Source organism: Cyanistes caeruleus, unplaced genomic scaffold (assembly GCF_971803275.1).
Source record: "Cyanistes caeruleus unplaced genomic scaffold, bCyaCae1.hap1.1 HAP1_SCAFFOLD_115, whole genome shotgun sequence".
Classification (NCBI taxonomy): Eukaryota; Metazoa; Chordata; class Aves; order Passeriformes; family Paridae; genus Cyanistes; species Cyanistes caeruleus.
In genome coordinates, this window is record NW_028255915.1 from 678,910 (window position 1) to 699,310 (window position 20,401).

General features: G+C 44.8%; 1 long non-coding RNA gene across 1 annotated transcript; it reads left to right on the forward strand.

Annotated features, from left to right (window-relative positions):
• The first annotated feature begins 6,914 nt into the window (after positions 1-6,914).
• LOC147646199 (uncharacterized) lies at positions 6,915-15,077 on the forward strand. The gene is made up of 4 exons (XR_015281936.1): positions 6,915-7,386; positions 8,560-12,629; positions 12,707-12,837; positions 13,088-15,077. It is a non-coding gene; the product is annotated as an uncharacterized LOC147646199 (long non-coding RNA).
• The last annotated feature ends 5,324 nt before the right edge of the window (positions 15,078-20,401 follow it).

Below are 20,401 nucleotides of genomic sequence, written 5' to 3' on the forward strand. Positions count from 1 at the left end.
AAGTGGGATGGGAAGCCCACTTCTGCCCTGGCAGCACGAGTGCATCAACTCAGGCAGGGAACCAGTAACCAGAAAGGTTCCACTAAAGTGAAGGTAGCCTCAACCTCCCGTGACCAAACTGCCAGATATCACGGAAAAGAGGATGATCCCCTTGAAGGAACCTCTAGCATATATGCCCAGGGAGGAGAGGATGACCAGTGCTAGAGGGGCCCTGCCTCTAGCCAGGAAGAGGCACGGGAAAACCGGGTCTTTTGGACGGTGTGGATCAGATGGCCTGGCACATCAGAGCCACAAAAATACGAAGCTTTTGTTGATACTGGTGCACAGTGTACCCTAATGCCATCAGGACATGTAGGGGCAGAACCTGTTTCCATTGCTGGGGTGATGGGAGGATCGCAGCAGTTGACTCTGTTGGAAGCCGAGGTGAGCCTGACTGGGAAAGAGTGACAGAAACTTCCCATTGTGACTGGTCCCAAGGCCCCGTGTATTCTGGGCATGGACTTCCTTCAAAATGGCTATTACAAAGACCCAAAGGGACTCAGGTAGGCTTTTGGAATAGCTGCTGTGGAGGCAGAGGACATTAAGCAATTGAACACCTTACCTGGACTATCAGAGAACCCATCCGCAGTAGGACTCCTGAAGGTGGAAGAACAGTGAGTACCAATTGCCACCTCGACGGTGCACTGCCGGCAGTATAGGACAAATCGAGATGCTGTGATCCCCATCCACAAGATGATCAAAGAGCTGGAGAGCCAAGGGGTGGTCAGCAAAACTCACTCACCCTTCAACAGCCCCATCTGGCCTGTGCGCAAGTCTGACAGAGAATGGAGATTGACTGTGGACTATCATGCATTGAATGAAGTGACTCCACTGCTGAACGCTGCCGTGCCAGACATGCTGGAGCTCCAGTATGAGCTGGAGTCCAAAGCAGCGAAGTGGTACACCACTATTGACATTGCTAATGCATTTTTCTCCATTACCCTGGCAGTAGAATGCAGGCCTCAGTTTGCCTTCACGTGGAGGGGAGTGCAGTACACCTGGAACCGACTGCTCCAGGGGTGGAAGCACAGCCCCACCATCTGCCGTGGACTGATCCAGGCTGCCCTGGAAAAGGGTGAGGCTCCAGAACATCTGCAGTACATTGATGACATCATTGTGTGGGGGAACACAGCAGTGGAAGTATTTGAGAAAGGAGAAAAGATCATCCAGATTCTGCTACAAGCCGGCTTTGCCATCAAGAAGAACAAAGTCAAAGGACCTGCTCGAGAGATCCAGTTCCTGGGAGTAAAGTGGCAAGACGGACGGCGTCAGATTTCCACTGAGGTCATCAATAAGATCACTGCAATATCTCCACCCACCAGCAAGAAGGAAACGCAAGCTTTCCTAGGTGCCATAGGTTTTTGGAGGATGCACATTCCTGAGTACAGCCAGATTGTGAGCCCTCTCTACCTGGTTACCCGAAAAAAGAATGATTTCCACTGGGGCCCTGAACAACAACAAGCCTTTGCTCAGATCAAACAGGAGATCGCCCATGCAGTAGCCCTTGGCCCAGTCAGAACTGGACCGGATGTGAAGAACGTGCTCTCCTCTGCAGCCAGGAACAATGGCTTGTCCTAGAGCCTTTGGCAGAAAGTGCCTGGGGAGACTCTAGGCCGACCACTGGGATTCTGGAGCTGAAGTTACAGAGGGTCCGAAGCCAACTACACTCCCACGGAGAAGGAAATCTTAGCTGCCTATGAAGGAGTTCAAACCACCTCAGAAGTGATTGGCACCGAAGCACAACTCCTCCTGGCACCCTGACTGCCAGTGCAGGGGTGGATGTTTAAAGGAAAGGTTCCTGCTACCCACCACGCCACCGACGCTACATGGAGCAAGTGGATCGCCCTCATCACGCAGCACGCCCGTATTGGAAACGCAAATCGCCCTGGGATTTTGGAGATAATTACAAACTGGCCAGAAGGTGAAAACTTTGGTCTCACTGATGAAGAGGAGCAAGAACAAGTGACATGAGCTGAAGAAGCTCCACCGTACAACCAACTGCCAGCAGAAGAAACACGCTACGCTCTGTTTACTGATGGTTCCTGTCGCATCGTAGGGATGAACCGGAAGTGGAAAGCAGCCATATGGAGTCCCACACGACAGGTCGCAGAGGCCACTGAAGGAGAAGGTGGATCAAGCCAACTTGCTGAACTCAAAGCTGCTCAACTGGCCCTGGACATTGCTGAAAGAGAGAAGTGGCCAAAACTCTACCTCTACACGGATTCATGGATGGTAGCCAATGCCCTGTGGGGATGGCTGGAAAGGTGGAAAAGGGCCAACTGGCAACGCAGAGGAAAGCCAATCTGGGCTGCTGATGAGTGGAAAGACATCACCACCAGGGTAGAGAAACTGTCTGTGAGGGTCCGTCATGTAGATGCCCATGTCCCCAAGAGTAGGGCTAATGAAGAGCACCGAAACAATGAGCAGGTGTATCAGGCTGCAAAGATGGAGGTGTCAAAGATAGACTTAGATTGGCAACACAAGGGAGAGTTGTTCCTAGCTCGATGGGCCCATGATGCCTCAGGTCATCAGGGGAGAGATGCCACCTATAAGTGGGCACGAGACCAAGGGGTGGATCTAACCATGGACAGTATTTCTCAGGTCATCCATGACTGTGAGATGTGTGCCACGATCAAGCAGGCCAAGTGGTTGAAGCCGCTATGGTACGGTGGGCATTGGTCCAAATATAGGTATGGGGAAGCCTGGCAGATTGACTACATCACACTGCCCCAAACCCGCCAAGGCAAGTGCTACGTGCTCACAATGGTAGAAGCCACCACTGGATGGTTGGAAACCTACCCTGTGCCTCATGCCACTGCCCGGAACACCATCCTGGGACTTGAAAAGCAGGTCCTTTGGAGGCATGGTACCCCTGAGAGGATTGAGTCAGACAATGGGACTCATTTCAAGAACAGCCTTATAAACAGCTGGTCTAGGGAACATGGTGGGTGTACCATATCCCCTACCATGCACCCGCTGCTGGAAAAGTTGAATGGTACAATGGCTTGCTTAAAACCAGCTTGAAGGCACTGGGTGGGGGAACTTCCAAGAACTGGGAGATTAATTTAGCAAAAGCCACATGGTTGGTGAACACCCGAGGTTCCACTAACCGAGCAGGCCCTGCCCAATCTGAGCCCTTTAGAACGACAGATGGAGATAAGGTTCCAGTGGTACATATGAGAGGTATGCTGGGAAAAACTGTTCAGGTTAATTCTGCCTCCAGCAAAGACAGTCCAATCCGTGGGGTTGTCTTTGCTCAAGGACCGGGTTGCACTTGGTGGGTCTTAAAAACGAGATTCACTTAATAAATTATAAAAAGAATTTAATATAAACAAAAGACAATTAGGAGACAAAAGAAATAAAGCAAAGGGTTAAAACGGCCGGGTGCCCTGGTGGGTTACCAGGAACACCCCTGGTATCTCAGGAGTGTCCTTTTTATCCCATCTTTGCTGTGAGAGGTTAATGCATATTCAAGCATGTCCCCTCCCTGGTTCCACCTTCTTGGATCATGTTATTTTCTGCTGGTCAGCATTATTTTGGAGTTTGGTTTCCTTTTTGCTGCAGATGGTCACTTGTTGATAACAGCCTGGGCCCCTCATCCTTCCCCTGAGGGCAGCTGGTCTTCATATCTTCCGCTGATAACAGTTTGGGCTCTATTGTTCTCCTGATAACAGCTTGGGCCCCACTGTCCTTGCCCTCTGGAGTTTCCTTGCCTTGTACCTAGGAAATTCTTTTAAACTTAAGACTTGTTAGCATAGCTAAAAAGTATTTAATATATAATATTCATCTGCGAAAGCCAATATCACAATACAAATTTATAACATGGGTGATGCAAAAAGATGGAGAGACCCGGTGCGTACCCCAAGGGGTCCTAGTTTTAGGGTGAACTACCCATGACACTGTGCTTGTATCTGTATTTTCATGTACATATGTATATAGTTAAAGTAGTATGTGTTCTTGTATAATTTAAAGGTTTAATATTTGATGTAACATTCTGGTATGAGAAAAAATCCGGGGTGGATAGCGTTGAGGGTTAGGTGTCCCTTTTTTTTGTTTTGTCCTTCTGGCCTGCCCAGGGAATTTTTACCCATTATGTGCTGGGACAACCTAACTACCGGTACTTAGGGGTGCTTGACAACGGACAATGACTGGCCGGGCCCAGGGGGGGAAGGGAGCAGAAAAGGAGGGTGGGGACAGTTTTTGGGCTGATTTTTCTTTGGTTTCGGGGAAGGATGTTCATGTGCTGGGTCGAGGAGCTGCTGTGGTGGAGAGAAGGGAATTTCGCCATCACCCAGACGGAGTTGCTGCTTCTTCTCCTTCTCCCCTCTTTGTTGGCGGCCTTGCACCCTCTGCCCTGCTGGGACGTGTGGCAGCCACCGCTGCAGAGCTGCTGATACACCTCAGCCGCCGGCCCAGGATCTCAGCTCATCCCTGCTGTTTCCAGCAGACTGTTCCTTGGAGCCCTGCAGGAGCACCGGGACTGCCCGCCCGAGGGGGTTTGTGAAAACAAAACCTCTCCCCCATCCCATCTCAGCCGAGAAAGCTGTCCCGGGGTCCCTGGTTCTGTGTTCTTGTTATTGCTGTAGTTATTGTTGGTTTGTTTGCCTGGTTATACTAGTAAAGAACTGTTATTCCTATCTCCAGATCTCTGCCTGAAAGCCCCTTGATTTCAAATTTATCATAATTTGGAGGGAGGGGGTCTACATTCTTTCATCCCAAGGGGGGCTCCTGCTCTCCCTAGCAGACACCTGTCTTCTAGAACCAAGACAGTGGGGACAGCCCGAGGTGACCAGGCTGGGCTGGCTGGGGACATGGAGGGCAGGGGGGTGCTGCCAGGCCACGGCCACTGGGTGCCTCCAAGAAGGGGCAGTGGGCAGAGGCAGGGCTGGCAGCCAGCCCGGGCTCTCCCGGCTGCCCTGGCCACAGTGCTGTGACCGAGGCCCCCCTGACACAGAGCTCAGGGCCCACAGAGCTGCTGCCACCATGGGGAGGGTGGCGATGTCTCCTCCAGCAGGGCTGCCCAGTGGCTGCTGCCCAAGCAGCTCTGGAGCCCACAGAAACAGCAGCAGAGTGTGCATAGGAACAGCAGCAGCCCCAACGTTGGCACCTGCGCACTGAGGCGTCCGCAGCAGCCGGGTGCCAAACAGGGGGAGGCTGTGGGCACAATTGCCTTTGCTTTGGCAAAAGGCTTCAGCAGAGTTGGCCACAATGGCTTTCTTTTCACTTGCAGCCTCACAGGAACGCTTGCCAGCTCTAGCTGAAGCCTGTGCCCATGACTGACTTGGATGGCCGTGCTTGAGGGTGAGCTCACCTTCCACACACAGGTGTCCCATGGCATCGGCATTGGCGCCATCCTGAGAAAAAGAGAGAGAGAGAGAGAGAGAGAGGGGGAGAGAGAGAGAGAGAGAGAGAGAGAGAGAGAGTCTGATGGGGCAGGAGCCCTGTGCTGCAGCTGCCCTCCCTCTCTTCTGTCCAGGCACCTTAAAGACACATGAAACAAAATCATGGACTTGCTTGGAACAAAGGAAGAAACAGCCTGCGCTGAAAAAAAGCAGGGACTTACACGGCTCAGTTTTGCTCTCCACTTGGGCAATCCCAGAATCCCTGAGCACTTGGCGTTGCAAAGTATCATCAACATCATCCAGTCTCCAACCACCCTGTCATGGGCACAGGTGGTGTGCAGGCACAGGAGTCACTAGAATTGGGAGAACACTTTTCCATGTTGATCTTTTCCTCTCCTGGATTTCAAGCAAAGATGAAAAAATCATCTGGTGAATGACAGGTGAATAGTGTAGCTCACAGAACTAGGAGTAGGAGTCTCCAGTGGCCCATGATGTGTCCATTCAACCATTGTTAGATTGTCCAGTTGGAGCTCAGCACAGTGCAGCCTGGGCACAGGCACCAGGCTGGTCCATTTCAGCATCCCAAAGTCTTGGTGGCTCCCTGTTGTCGTGGTTTTAAACCAATAACTAAGAAAATTACTTATTTCTTGCTGTGAGATATGGATTAGAACAAGAGCAAAACAGGCATACAACTTAAAAGGGAAAAAAAGAGAAAGTTTATTGACAAACTACAACAACAAGAACACCAGAATAAACCTCCAGAAAAACCCTTCCATCCCCTATCCACCCACCACTTCCCCGTTCACATGACAACAGAGACAAAAACTTTGGAACTTTGATGGTTAAAACAGTCCCAATTCTTGCTAAAGTCTTTTCACCAGTCTTTGTAGAGAAATAGAAGTTTCTTCCTGTTAATTTATGGAGTTTCTCACAAGAAAACTATTTTTGTTATAGTTTTCCATTGCCCTAATGTTAGCTGCTCAGAGCTGCTATTATTAGAGTTCACTCCTCCCATTCTCACATCACTCTGAGGTGTGTATGGGCCATGAGTCTAGAGATAGCATTTTTAAGGATAAGTTATTCAAAGGCAAAAAAAAAGTCTTCTTTATCTGTTTCTGTGAGCTTCACCAGAAAACAGTTTTCTCATTGCCTCTCAAGGCTTCAAATCTCCCAGCACTTCACTATACTATAATTACTCTTTACTCAAATTTACACTTTGAACATTATTCCTCTCTAGATCCAGTATCCAGTATCCAGTATGAATTAAAGGAGTTCTTTTCAGGACTTCATTGTCCATCTCCATAGTTTTAACAGGGAGATATTTCAGCTTAATTAAAGCATCTTCTTAATTCTCAACCTTTCCTGAAGCTTCTTTTCTTTCCTGTCACTGGTAGTTTATAAAGTCTCTTTTCATGTTGATCACTTTCTCTCTCTCTCTCTGGATAAAAAAAGATTAATCCGCAAATCTCGTCTGGGTAATGAAAGAGTTAAAATCTTGCCCAGGCTTTTGTAGATGGTTTGGTGATCTCTGCCGAACAGGAGCTGGAGCCATCTGCGACGGAAGGTTCCTCATGGCTGTTCTGGAGAGTGTGGTTGCTGCTCCAACCCGCTGCAAATGCAGGGCCTCTCTCTTTCTTCACTGGGCAGTTTCTAGTGAATGTAGTTACAGCAAAACCTGCAGCCGAGCCAGAGATGGGCTCGGCCCGGGCCCGGGGAAAACCTTCCGCAGGCCCCCCCCGCATCTTCCGGCCGGGAGACGGGGCAGGCCCGGCCCCATCCCCGCCCGGCCGCATGGCCTGGGCAGGGACGGGAGGCCTAGAGCTCCGCCACCCGTCACAGCCAGGAAAACAAAGAGAGCCCAGAGAGCTCTGCTTTTACACTTTAAGGTAGGGTTCACAAGTTGATCCCACTTTTCAATGGCCTAAACTGCTGTCAATTCCCAGCAATGACCTTGGTCAGGAGAAAAGACTGCAAGCACTTCCCAGCAACTCCAACTCCCTTAAAGGTAAAGTAACTCCATGACACCTGTGCACCCATTGCCTCCTGAATCCATTCTTGAATTCCCAGTTACTGCTGTGCAGCACATGAGAACACAGGAACAGCTTGTTTGGCTCATTCTTGCCTTTGCTGCTCCTGCCTAAAGGAATCATCAGGACTATATGCTGATGGAATGGTATCACCGAACAGCAGGGACTTTGTCTGTAGTGTCTAAAACTAAAACCTTGTGTGACTGTTCAGACACTCTAAAATCCAGGGTGAGAATGACAGCTTTGGTATGGAAGAATCCTAGAAATCTTGACTTGTGATTTTTCTAGTCAAGAATTTTAATGCCAATGTGGAAACTACAAGAATATTCAAACTTGTTTTCATTGGCAACCCATTTGAAATGGCATCAGCAGAGCTCCAGGGGACAGGGTATGACAGTGGGGACAGTACTTGGCAGCTCATGGCTTCAGATGTGGGAGTAGATATTTTGCCTGGGTACAGCCCGAAGTTCAAGTTTTCCCAGGATTTGGATTGACTGGTCATTGCAGGTAACTTTAATCAATGCAGAAGGATGTAAAAGCAGTTTCTGGAGAATGTGCACTAGGGAGGAAATAAAGAGAAAACCTTGAACACAGCCGGCAGGCTCTGGAAAAAATTATAAAAGTTAAAATTAAAAATACATGTAGCTCTCTGACTGTTCAGGCAGGACTCTTTGTGTCTGGAGGTGATCATAAAACATTTTAAAATCTTAGGAAATTCGGGAACTGAGAAAGAAATTTAGGCTTGGCAAGCTCTGGAAAAGTTGGTCCCGGAAATGTTAGGCCTTGTGCTTGCTAAAGATCATGTGAAACTGCACCTGTGTAATCAATATATGATAAATGACACAATTGTTAGATGTGATGAGATATAATTATTGTTTAAAGAACATGAGGAACAATGTTAGGGGGTTGAGGGGGAAACACGAGAAATCCATGCTTGGGTAAAAACAATGCTTACAATAGAACAATGTAAGTTTAATAATTATTATGTAAGTTGTATAATGATAGAGTATAAAACATGTTCAGCTCAAAAGCAAGATGGGTCAGATTTGGGTCTGTGTATCCCTGACACCCAGAGCTCTTCAATAAAGCACCTTCATATAATCATTGTGTGATGATGTGTGTTCCTGAACTCTAACATTTTGGTGACCCAGATGGGACCTTGTGAGTGCTGCTGAGCGAGCTCGCGACCCGATCCTGCTCCAGCCGGCACCGAGGGATTCTCGGGGAGCCCATCGGCCGCAACTGTCTCCGCTGCTCACAGCGTCCCCAGGAGAAGAGGTAAGGGTGCTTTCACTTTGGTTTGGGTGCCTGCCAATAAGACGCAGCAAAAGCTGCGCTTGGTTGGGCTAAAGGAATTCCTCTTGGGATTGCCCGGGCGCCGTCCGTCAGACGACTGCGAAAGCGTTGCAGGTTCGGCATTTCTGGTGTATTGTAGTTGTGACATGGAGAAGCTTAAAGGGGTTTTAAGCAGCAATGCTCTCATACCAGGTACTTCTCCTTTGGGGTACTTATTAGCACATTGGAAACAGGGTAATTTTGGGGAAGAATTACATAAGGCTAAGTTGATCGATTATTGTAATACATGGTGGCCAGGATATGCCCTGGATAGTGGAGAAAAGTGGCCGAAGAATGGATCTTTGCAATATAATACTATTTTACAGTTGATGTAGTTGTGTAAGTGAGAGGGAAAATGGGATGAAGTTCCGTATGTTGACTTGTTTTTCTATCTGAGAGATAAGCCAGAATGGCAGGCTGAGTGTGGACTGATGGTGGTTAAAGCATTTGCAAATGATATGTGTGAGGTTTGTGTAAAAGGGAAATGTTTAAAACACCTGGCACTAAAAAAAAGTTGGTGTCAGGGGAACGATATGGATGTTGATTTACAGGTGGCTTTAACAGAACCAAAAGAACCTGACTCTGTTTTGTCTGCCCCCGCTTCACCCAATCTTATTCCACCTAACCCTATTACACCTAATTCTAGCCCACTTAAACCTACTTCACCCTTCCCTCTTTACCCTCCTCTCCCGCCTACACCAGATCCTTCTTCCCCAGGAGATGATCAAAATTTAACCGTAATACAAGGAAATGTGGAAAATGCTGGGGGGGAAAATAGCAGTAGTGGGTGGAATGATAAGAAATCATTATTATATAGTAACACCAGTATCTCACCGGACATGGTCCAAGCTTGCCCCGGTCCTGTATAAAAAGGAAAAAGTCTTGGACAGACAAAAGCAGACTGTGATTGCCCCCTTGAAACAAGGAGTAGGAGTAGTGGGGCCACTGTTTGTAAGGGTACCTTTCTCTCCTGCGGATTTGGTACTTTGGAAACAATCAGCTGGAACTTATAGAGAGAATCCTGACCAAGTGGCAAGGGTGGTACAAATGGTTATGAAAACTCAGAATCCGGATTGGGATGATATACAAGTAATATTAGATACTTTAATGGATTCTACTGAGAAAGAGATGGTGCTTAGAGCAGCCAAGGAGAGAGCGAGAGAAGATCTCAGAACTGGGGTGGTGACGGGGACTTTAGATGAGAACTTTCCAACCAAGGATCCAGGGTGGGACCCTAATGTATTTAGGGATATGCAGAGGCTGAAGAGATATCAAGAATGGGTTCAGATAGGGGTTCAGAATGCTGTGCCTAAGACTATGAATTGGTCTAAATTGTGTGAGATAAGGCAGGAAAACAAAGAATCCCCCAGTGTGTTTTTGGAAAGGCTCAAAGAAGCAGCGAGAAAATGTACAGATCTGCAAACAGAAACAGAACCAGCAAAATTTCAGCTTGCTCTTATTTTCCTTGGGCAGTTGCAAGATGATATCAGGAGAAAATGACAGAAGTTAGGAGAGGAATTAAGGAATTTGGATAAATTACTTGAGGTGGCTTGGAAGGTATACAATAGCAGGGAAAGGGAAGCTAGTAAGAAGCAGCAGCAAAATCTCTTGGCAGTGATACAAGGAAGAGAGAATCCAGGACGCGGCAGGGGTGGTCGTGGATTGGGGAGGGGCGGACTCGGCAGAGGACGAGGGGTATCGGTTTTGCCAAGATTAGGGTTAAACCAATGTGCATATTGCAAGCAGGAAGGGCATTGGAAAGAAGAATGCCCAAACAACGCGAAGAACCAGTTTAACCAGGGCAATCCGTTCCAGCAGGAAGATATTGCCAAAGCTATGGTACTAGGAGAGTACAGCAGCTGACTAGAATTGGAACAAAAGTCAGTACAGGAACCTTTAGTAACCCTACAATTGGGAGATAAAGAAGTAAAATTCCTGGTGGATACGGGAGCTCCATATTCTGTATGAAATTACCTGAAAGGGCAAATTTGGGACAAAACAACAACAATAGTTGGGGCCACAGGGAAGGAAGAGAATCGGCCATTCCTGCAACCCCTGGATTTGTGTTTTGGAAACAAAGTTTTGACACATGAATTTTGATATATGCCTGAGTGTCCAATTCCACTTTTAGGGCGAGATTTATTAGCAAAACTTGATGCAGTGCTAACTTTTGAGAGCAGGGAACTTTTAATGAAAATACCCGAATCAAAGACAGGACAAATTTTAATGATAAAAAGCAGTCCCTGCTATCCCTCGGGAAGTAGAGGATGCAGTGATTCCCTCAGTATGGGAAACAGACATACCAGGAAAACCTAAATTGACAAAACCAGTACATGTAGAATTAAAAGAAAGAGCGAAAGCTGTACAGGTTAAACAGAATCCTATAAAGGCAGAAGCACGGCAAGGAATAGTAAAGATTATTGAAAAGTTTTTGAAGTACCAAATTTTAGAAGAATGTGAATCAGAATTTAATCCACCAATATTTCCAGTGAAGAAACCAAATGGTGAGTACAGACTAGTACAGGATTTGAGAGCGATAAATGGAATAACTGAAGATATTTACCCAGTGGCAGCTAATCCTTACACATTATTAACATCCGTGAAAGTGAAATATAAATGGTTTACTGTACTTGATTTAAAAGATGCCTTTTTCTGCACACCCCTTGACAAAAAAAGAAGGAAACTCTTTGCCTTTGAATGGGAAAATCCAGAAAATGGAAGGAAAACTCAGTTCACCTGAACATGACTCCCACAAGGATACAAGAACAGTCCAACCCTATTTGGAAGCCAGCTGGGGAAGGAGCTGGAGATTTGGACCGAGAACGGGCAAGTACTGAGAAAACAATACCTGTTGTTACAGTATGTTGATGATATCCTGATAGCTACAGAAGAGGAAACAACCTGCATAAAGGTAACAATTGAAATTTTAAATCAATTGGGATTTGGAGGATATAAGGTGTCTAAAGAAAAGGTACAAATTGCCCGACAAACTGTGATTTCCCTGGGATATGAAATCTCACAAGGGCAATGTAAGCTGGGTACTAATTGCATTCAAGCTATTTGTGCTATTCCAGAACCCCAGAACCTGCATGAGCTGCGAGTTTTCCTTGGGATGACAGGGTGGTGCCTGTGGATCATGGACTATGGACTAATTACAAAACCCCTGTATGAGGCCCAGAAGATGCAGCCGTTTACCTGGGGCAGACCACAGAAGGAGGCCTTCCTCAAACTGAAGGAGGCATTGACAACTGCTCTGGCATTAGGATTTGTGATAAACAGGCCAGGAGACCAGCTCCTTTTAAAAAGGCCTTTATTAAGCAGGACAGCTCTGGGGTGGGGGCCCGAGGGGTTGCGCACACCGCCACTGCTCCCACTGGACACCGCAGAAGAGGAGGATCCATGCAGCTCTGTCACTAGGGCAGAGCTGGGCCTTCCTTCCTCACAGGAGTCCCCGGCAAAACTCGTTTATTTTGGGCTCGTAGTCTAGGCTGTCATCCCAGTCGAGTCTCCTCGAGGTTATGTCGGCCTCTGGAAAGAAGTCAGGGGACTCCTCTGGGTCTTCCTTGTTAGATGGTGCTGGTTCTATTCCTTCCCTTTTGCGTGGCTTGTTGTTTTGGGGTTTTTTCCAGTCTGGGTGCATCCCATAAGTCTCTGGTCTCTCTCGTTTGCATAAAAGTCAGTATGTCATCTTCCTCCTCAGGACGGTACAGCAACTCGGGAAAGGGATGCAATGTTGCCATGTGGGAGTCTAGGAGCAGTGGGGGCAGTGCCTGGCTGAACACAGAACAAGAAACACAGGGTACAGCAACTTGGGAGAGGGGGCAGGGCCTGGCTGAACAAGGAACAAGAAATATGGGGTACAGCAATTTGCGACAGGGGTACAAGGGTAAGTAAACCTGGGACAGGGGTACAAGGTAAATAAGGAGTTTACAAACAGCAACTGTAACATATTATTCTTAACAGGATTGCCATATTTGTCCAAGGATTTCCAGCTGTTTGTGTATGAAAGACTACACCTAGCACTGGGAGTGCTGACCCAGTGTTTGAGAAGGTGGGAAAGGCCGGTAGGCTGCTTTTCCAAACAGCTTGACAAGGTGAGTGCTGGATGGCCTTCATGCCTGCGGGCAGTTGCAGCCACTGTGATGCTGACACAAGAAGCTAGGAAACTCATGATGGGTAGAGACATAAATGTCTATGTGCCACACATGGTGACCACTGTTCTAGAACAAAAGAGGGGCCATTGGCTATCTCCAAGCAGGATGATGAAATTCCAGGTAATCCTGACTGAGCAGGGTGATGTCACACTAAAGACAACTGACCTCTTGAATCCAGCTTTGTTCCTAGGTACCACAACTGAAGAAGGCCCATTAGAGCATGACTGTGTAGAAGTAATAGAGGACACCTATTTGGCAAGAGAAGACCTGAAAGACATCCCACTGGAGCAAGCAGAGTGAGAGCTATTCACAGATGGAAGCAGCTTCGAGGAGAACAGGACCAGATACGCTGGATATGTGGGAACAACAGTCAGTACAGTAGTGGAGGCAAAAGCATTATCAGCAAATCCATCTGCCCAGAGGGCAGAACTGGTTGCCTTAAGCAGAGCACTAGAATTGATTAAAGGGAAAAGGGAAAGGGAAAAAACATATGGACTGGCTCAAAGTATGCTTTGGAGTAGTGCATGTCCACAGAGTGCTGTGGAAAGAAAGAAGACTATTGTCTTCTCAAGGTACGCACATTAAACATCAAGATGCAGTCCCGCAATTGATAAAAGCAATACAAAAACCTGAACAAGAAGCAATTATGCACTGCAAAGGACACCAATCAGGAAGCTCCAAAATTTACAAGGGGAATTGGAAAGCAGACTGGACAACCTGACAAGCTGCTTGAAAAGTGCAAACTGAAATGGCATTTATACCTTTATAGACTGATGTCTTAAAGGTAGTCACACCATGACATTCTCAATTCAAATTGTCTCCAAAACCAAAATATTCAATAGAACACAAGAAACTGGGACGTTTGCTAAATGTACGAAAGAATTCAGAAGAGTGGTACTTAACTGCACAAAGACAAATAGTGTTATCCCCCTTGATAAGGAGAAAAATTCTACAAATTAAACATAAGAAATATCATTGGGGTGCAGAGGGATTGGTAAAATTGCTAAAACAAAAATTAATCTCGGTACAGATGCTAACAATGGCAAAATCAACTCAGTGGCTAGACACAGGCGTAGCTAGGAAAGATTAGGATAGGAACAGAATCAGGATGACATTTGGCAAGAACCCTCTGGTGATGTGAAATTTGGGTGGGCCCTAGAGTCTTTGCTCAGTCCTATAGCAAACTATCAGAATAAAGAAATGTTGTACAAACCTACAGGTCAGGTAGATAAATTAGCAAGAGTGACCTGGGAAAGATTTAAAGAACTAAATGTACAATTACAATTTACTACTCCTGAAAGAGCATGGAGTGTGTGGGTTTTTAAAGGGATGGATTGATCATTGCTGTGTCCACATCCCAAATGTAACTGCAAATGTAAAATATGACATCAATTGGTTGCAATAAATAGAGCAGAGAGTACAAAAGAGCAAAAGCTTTTGACTACAAGTTGGTTAGGCAAAATCTTCAAAGGGTTAGGGTGGAATGTGAATTCATGGATTAAATCTGTCATTGAGAGTGTGATAATCTTACTAATTGTATTCTTAGCAATTTGGTTAGTTCACAGCATCTTAAAAGGAGAAATACAGAAGAAAATGTCCTGGAACCATCTTCTGGTTCTCCAGTTCCTGACAGCATCCAGGACGTTTACATCAATCAAGGATTCGAAGAACATCGAGTGTAAACTCAGAAACAAAGGACTGTATCATGTGAAAACATTTGCACTTACAGTGAAGTGAAAATGCTTTCAAAGTGGGGAATGATAGTAAAAGGTTTTAAAATCATAGAAAATTTGGGGACTTAGAAAGAAAGTTAGGCTTGGCAAGCCCTGGGAAAAGTAGGCCCTGGGAAATGTTAGGCCTTGTGCTTGCTAAAGATCAGGTCAAACTGCACCTGTGTAATCAATATATGATAAATGATACAATTGTTAGATGTGATGAGATATAATTATTGTTTAAAGAACATGAGGAACAATGTTAGGGGGTTGAGGGGGGAGCACGAGAAATCCATGCTTGGGTAGAAACAATGCATACAATAGAATAATGTAAGTTTAATAATTAATATGTAAGTTGTATAATGATAGAGTATAAAACATGTTCAGCTCAAAAGCAAGATGGGTCAGATTTGGGTCTTTGTACCCCTGACACCCAGAGCTTTTCAATAAAGCACCTTCATAGAATCATTCTGTGATTATGTGTGTTCCTGAACGCTAACAATTTCATCAAATTTTACTGGAATTTTGTGGGATTTTGAGGAGACTTGAAGAATTTTGAGGAATTTTTCTTAGATTTCATGGGAATTGTCGGAGATCTTGTCAGATGTTTCAGGAATTTGGGTTTTGAGAAGATTTAGGAAATTTTGTGGGATTTTCCCAGAATTTTGAGGGATTTCTCTAGAATTTTGTAAAATATTGAGGAGATGTTGTGGGATGTTTCTGAAATTTTGTGGGATATTGAGAAAATTTAGGGAATTTTGTGGCATTTTTCTGGAATTTTGTGGGGCTTTTCCAGAATTTTGTGGGATATTGAGGAGATTTTGTGGGATTTTTCTGGGATTTGTGGGATGTTTGTAGGATTTTCTTGAATTTTGAGGTATCTTGAAGAATTTTGAGGGATTTTTCTTGAATTTTGTGGACATTTCTGGATATTTGTGGGATGCTTCTGGAAATTTGCTGGGCTTTTCAGGAATTTTGTGGAATGTTTGTGGAGATTTCGTGGGATGTTTCTGGAATTTGGTAATGTTTTGAGAAGATTTAAAGAATTTTGTAGGATTTGGAGGAGACTTGAAGAATTTAGAGGGATTTTTCTTGTATTTTGTGGAAATTGCTGGAGATTTTGTGGGATGTTTCTGAAATTTTGTGGGATATATAGAAGATTAAGAAAATTTTGTGGGATATTTTCTGGAATTTTGAGGATTTCTCCACCAATTTCCACAAAATTCAAGAAAAATACCACAAAATTCTCTAAATTTTCTCAAACATTTTTCATCAAAATCTTCATAAAAATTACCCCAATTGTTCTCAAAATCTTACAAAATTCCACAAAAATCCCACAAAATCTCCTGAAATTACCACAAAATTTCAGAAAAATCCCACAAAATTCCATGAATCTTCTCAAAATCCTACAAAATTAACCAAATCTATGAAATAATCCCACAGCACTCCACTAAAATCCAATGAAATTTAAAAAAAACCCCAAGAAATTCTAGAAAAATCCCACAAAATTCCAGAAAAAAATCCCACAAAATTCCCTAAATCTTCGCAATCCTACTGCCTGCTGACTACACTCTCCAGAGCAGCTATGAAGAACTTTCCATCGCAGATGGCTCCAGCTCCTGTTCGGCAGAGTTCACCGAACCACCTACAAAAAGCCTGGGCAAGATTTTAACTCTTTCATTACCCAGATGAGATTTGCGGATTAATCTTTTTATCCAGAGAGAGAGAGAGAGATCAACATGAAAAGAGACTTTATAAACTACCAGTGACAGGAAAGAAAAGAAGCTTCAGGAAAGGTTGAGAATTAAGAAGATGCTTTAATTAAGCTGAAATATCTCCCTGTTAAAACTATGGAGATGGACAATGAAGTCCTGAAAAGAACTCCTTTAATTCATGATACAGTGTCTAGAGAGGAATAATGTTCAAAGTGTAAATTTGAGTAAAGAGTAATTATGGTATAGTGAAGTGCTGAGAGATTTGAAGCCTTGAGAGGCAATGAGAAAACTGTTCTCTAGTGAAGCTCACAGAAACAGATGAAGAAGACTTTTTTGCCTTTGAATAACTTATCCTTAAAAATGCTATCTCTAGACTCGTGGCCCATACACACCTCAGAGTGATGTGAGAATGGGAGGAGTGAACTCTAATAATAGCAGCTCTGAGCAGCTAACATTAGGGCAATGGAAAACTATAACAAAAATAGTTTTCTTGTGAGAAACTCCATAAATTAACAGGAAGAAACTTCTGTTTCTCTACAAAGACTGGTGAAAAGACTGTAGCAAGAATTGGGACTGTTTTAACCATCAAAGTTCCAAAGTTTTTGTCTCTGTTGTCATGTGAACAAGGGAATAGTGGGAAGATAGGGGATGAAAAGGTTTTTCTGGAAGTTTATTCTGGTGTTCTTATTATTGTAGTTTGTCGATAAACTTTCTCTTTTTTTCCCTTTTAAGTTGTATGCCTGTTTTGCTCTTGTTCTAATCCATATCTCACAGCAAGAAATAAGTAATTTTCTTAGTTATTGGTTTAAAACCACGACAATCTCTCTGAACACAACATGTCTAAAATGTATATAGAGACGAGTGCATCTCTGTCCGGGATGTGCCTCAGTCCTGGAAGAAAAACAAGTAGCACGGTCAGTGCAGTCAGGCATGGAGGGGTGTTCCATGTGCTCCTGGGCTGGGACACTGGCCCAGTGGGACTCTGCTGCCAGAAGTGAGCCTGGCTGGGGCTTGGGGCTGTGGCCCAGGCACGGGAACAGGGCTTGTGTGGCCCAAAGCAAGCCCAGGCCAGGCCAGGGATGGCCAGCAGAATCCAATGCATAGGCTAGCGTATCCCTGAGCAGGGAGTGCCCAGCCCAGCCCCAGGCTGGCAGCAGGGGACCCACTCTGCCCATGGGGAGCACCTGCCTGTTCTGCTGCTGGCATGGGTCTTCATCCCAAGACCATGTCCTCCTCCTTGTCTTCTAGATCAGTTTCCATCTCCTCAATGTCGTCTTGCATTTCCACCTCCATTTCTTCTTCCGTCTGATCCACATCTACGTCCATCTCTTCATCTCCAGTGTTCTCTCCATCCACTTCCATTCACTCTTCACTATTCATTGGTGTATCAACCTCCATCTCCTCCTCTGTGTCTGTGCCAGCCTGCAGAGGTAGCAAAATCTCCCAGTGGGGTCCCTTTCCCACACTATCCCACAGAGCTCCAGCCCAGCCAGGCAGCTGCGGGGTGTCCACCTCCATGGAATAGTACCATGCCTTCTTTGGAGCAAATGCCGACATCGTGCAGGGAAGGAGAACAAAATGCACACAAATGGCGAGCTTTGGGGACTGCTGGGGGAATCAGGGAGCAGGTGGCAACAAGGTGACAGGGTGTCGTGGTTTTAAACCACTAACTAAGAAAATTACTTACTTCTTGCTGTGAGATATGGATTAGAATAAGAGCAAAACAGGCATACAACTTAAAAGGGGAAAAAAAAGAAAGTTTATTGACAAACCACAATAATAAGAACACCAGAATAAACTTCCAGAAAAACCTTTCCATCCCCTATCCACCCACTATTCTCTTGTTCACATGACAACAGAGACAAAAACTCTGGAACTCTGATGGTTAAAACAGTCCCAATTCTTGCTAGTCTTTTTACCAATCTTTATAGAGAAACAGAAGTTTCTTCCTGTTAATTTATGGAGTTTCTCACAAGAAAACTATTTTTGTTATAGTTTTCTATTGCCCTAATGTTAGCTGTCCAGAGATGCTATTATTAGAGTTCACTCCTCCCATTCTCACATCACTCTGAGGTGTGTATGGGCCATGCGTCTAGAGATAGCATTTTTAAGGATAAGTTATTCAAAGGCAAAAAAAAAGAAAAAAAAGTCTTCTTCATCTGTTTCTGTGAGCTTCACCAGAAAACAGTTTTCTCATGGCCTCTCAGGGCTTCAAATCTCTCAACAGTTTTCTCATGGCCTCTCAAGGCTTTTAATCTCCCAGTACTTCACTATACTATAATTACTCTTTACTCAAATTTACACTTTGAACACTATTCCTCTCTAGATCCTATATCATGAATTAAAGGAGTTCTTTTCAGGACTTCATTGTCCATCTCCATAGTTTTAACAGGGAGATATTTCAGCTTAATTAAAGCATCTTCTTAATTCTCTACCTTCCTTGAAGCTTCTTTTCTTTCCTGTCACTGGTAGTTTATAAAGTCTCTTTTCATGTTGATCTCTCTCTCTCTCTCTCTCTGGATAAAAAGATTAATCCGCAACTCTCATCTGGGTAATGAAAGAGTTAAAATCTTGCCCAGGCTTTTGTAGATGGTTCGGTGATCTCTGCCGAACAAGAGCTGGAGCCGTCTGCGATGGAAGGTTCCTCATGGCTGCTCTGGAGCGTGTGGTCGCTGTTCCAACCTGCTGCAAGTCCAGGGCTTCCTTCTTTCTTCACTGGGCAGTTTCTAGTGAATGTAGTTACAGCAAAACCTGCAGCCGAGCCAGAGATTGGCTCGGCCAGGCCCGGGGAAAACCTTCCCCAGGCCCCCCCATCTCCCGGCCGGGAGACGGGGCAGGCCCGGCCCCATCCCCGCCCGGCCGCATGGCCTGGGCAGGGACGGGAGGCCTGGAGCTCTGCCACCCTCCACAGCCAGAAAACAAAGAGCCCCCAGAGAGCTCTGCTTTTACACTTTAAGGTAGGGTTCACAAGTTGATCCTACTTTTCAATGGCCTAAACTGCTGTCAATTCCCAGCAATGACCGATAATTGGTCAGGAGAAAAGACTGCAAGCACTTCCCAGCAACTCCAACTCCCTTAAAGGTAAAGTAACTCCATGACATTCCACCCCTTCAACTTGTGAACCCTTACCTAAAAAATTATCAATTATATTCAATATACAACTTAACACAATAAATTGACAGAAAAGAAGAAACAGAACATTCACTACTTTCCACCCCTAGACTTTCATTATCACTGTTATATATAAACTTAAGACAATCATGCTTTGCTCTTAATTAACCTTTTATCTCACAGAAACACTAATAATGTAGTGGTCCAGATTTGTTAATTTTGTCTGCCCGCATTCTCCACCAAAAAATGTCGTGGTTTTAAACCACTAACTAAGAAAATTACTTACTTCTTGCTGTGAGATATGGATTAGAATAAGAGCAAAACAGGCATACAACTTAAAAGGGGAAAAAAAAGAAAGTTTATTGACAAACCACAATAATAAGAACACCAGAATAAACTTCCAGAAAAACCTTTCCATCCCCTATCCACCCACTATTCTCTTGTTCACATGACAACAGAGACAAAAACTCTGGAACTCTGATGGTTAAAACAGTCCCAATTCTTGCTAGTCTTTTTACCAATCTTTATAGAGAAACAGAAGTTTCTTCCTGTTAATTTATGGAGTTTCTCACAAGAAAACTATTTTTGTTATAGTTTTCTATTGCCCTAATATTAGCTGTCCAGAGATGCTATTATTAGAGTTCACTCCTCCCATTCTCACATCACTCTGAGGTGTGTATGGGCCATGCGTCTAGAGATAGCATTTTTAAGGATAAGTTATTCAAAGGCAAAAAAAAAGAAAAAAAAGTCTTCTTCATCTGTTTCTGTGAGCTTCACCAGAAAACAGTTTTCTCATGGCCTCTCAGGGCTTCAAATCTCTCAACAGTTTTCTCATGGCCTCTCAAGGCTTTTAATCTCCCAGTACTTCACTATACTATAATTACTCTTTACTCAAATTTACACTTTGAACACTATTCCTCTCTAGATCCTATATCATGAATTAAAGGAGTTCTTTTCAGGACTTCA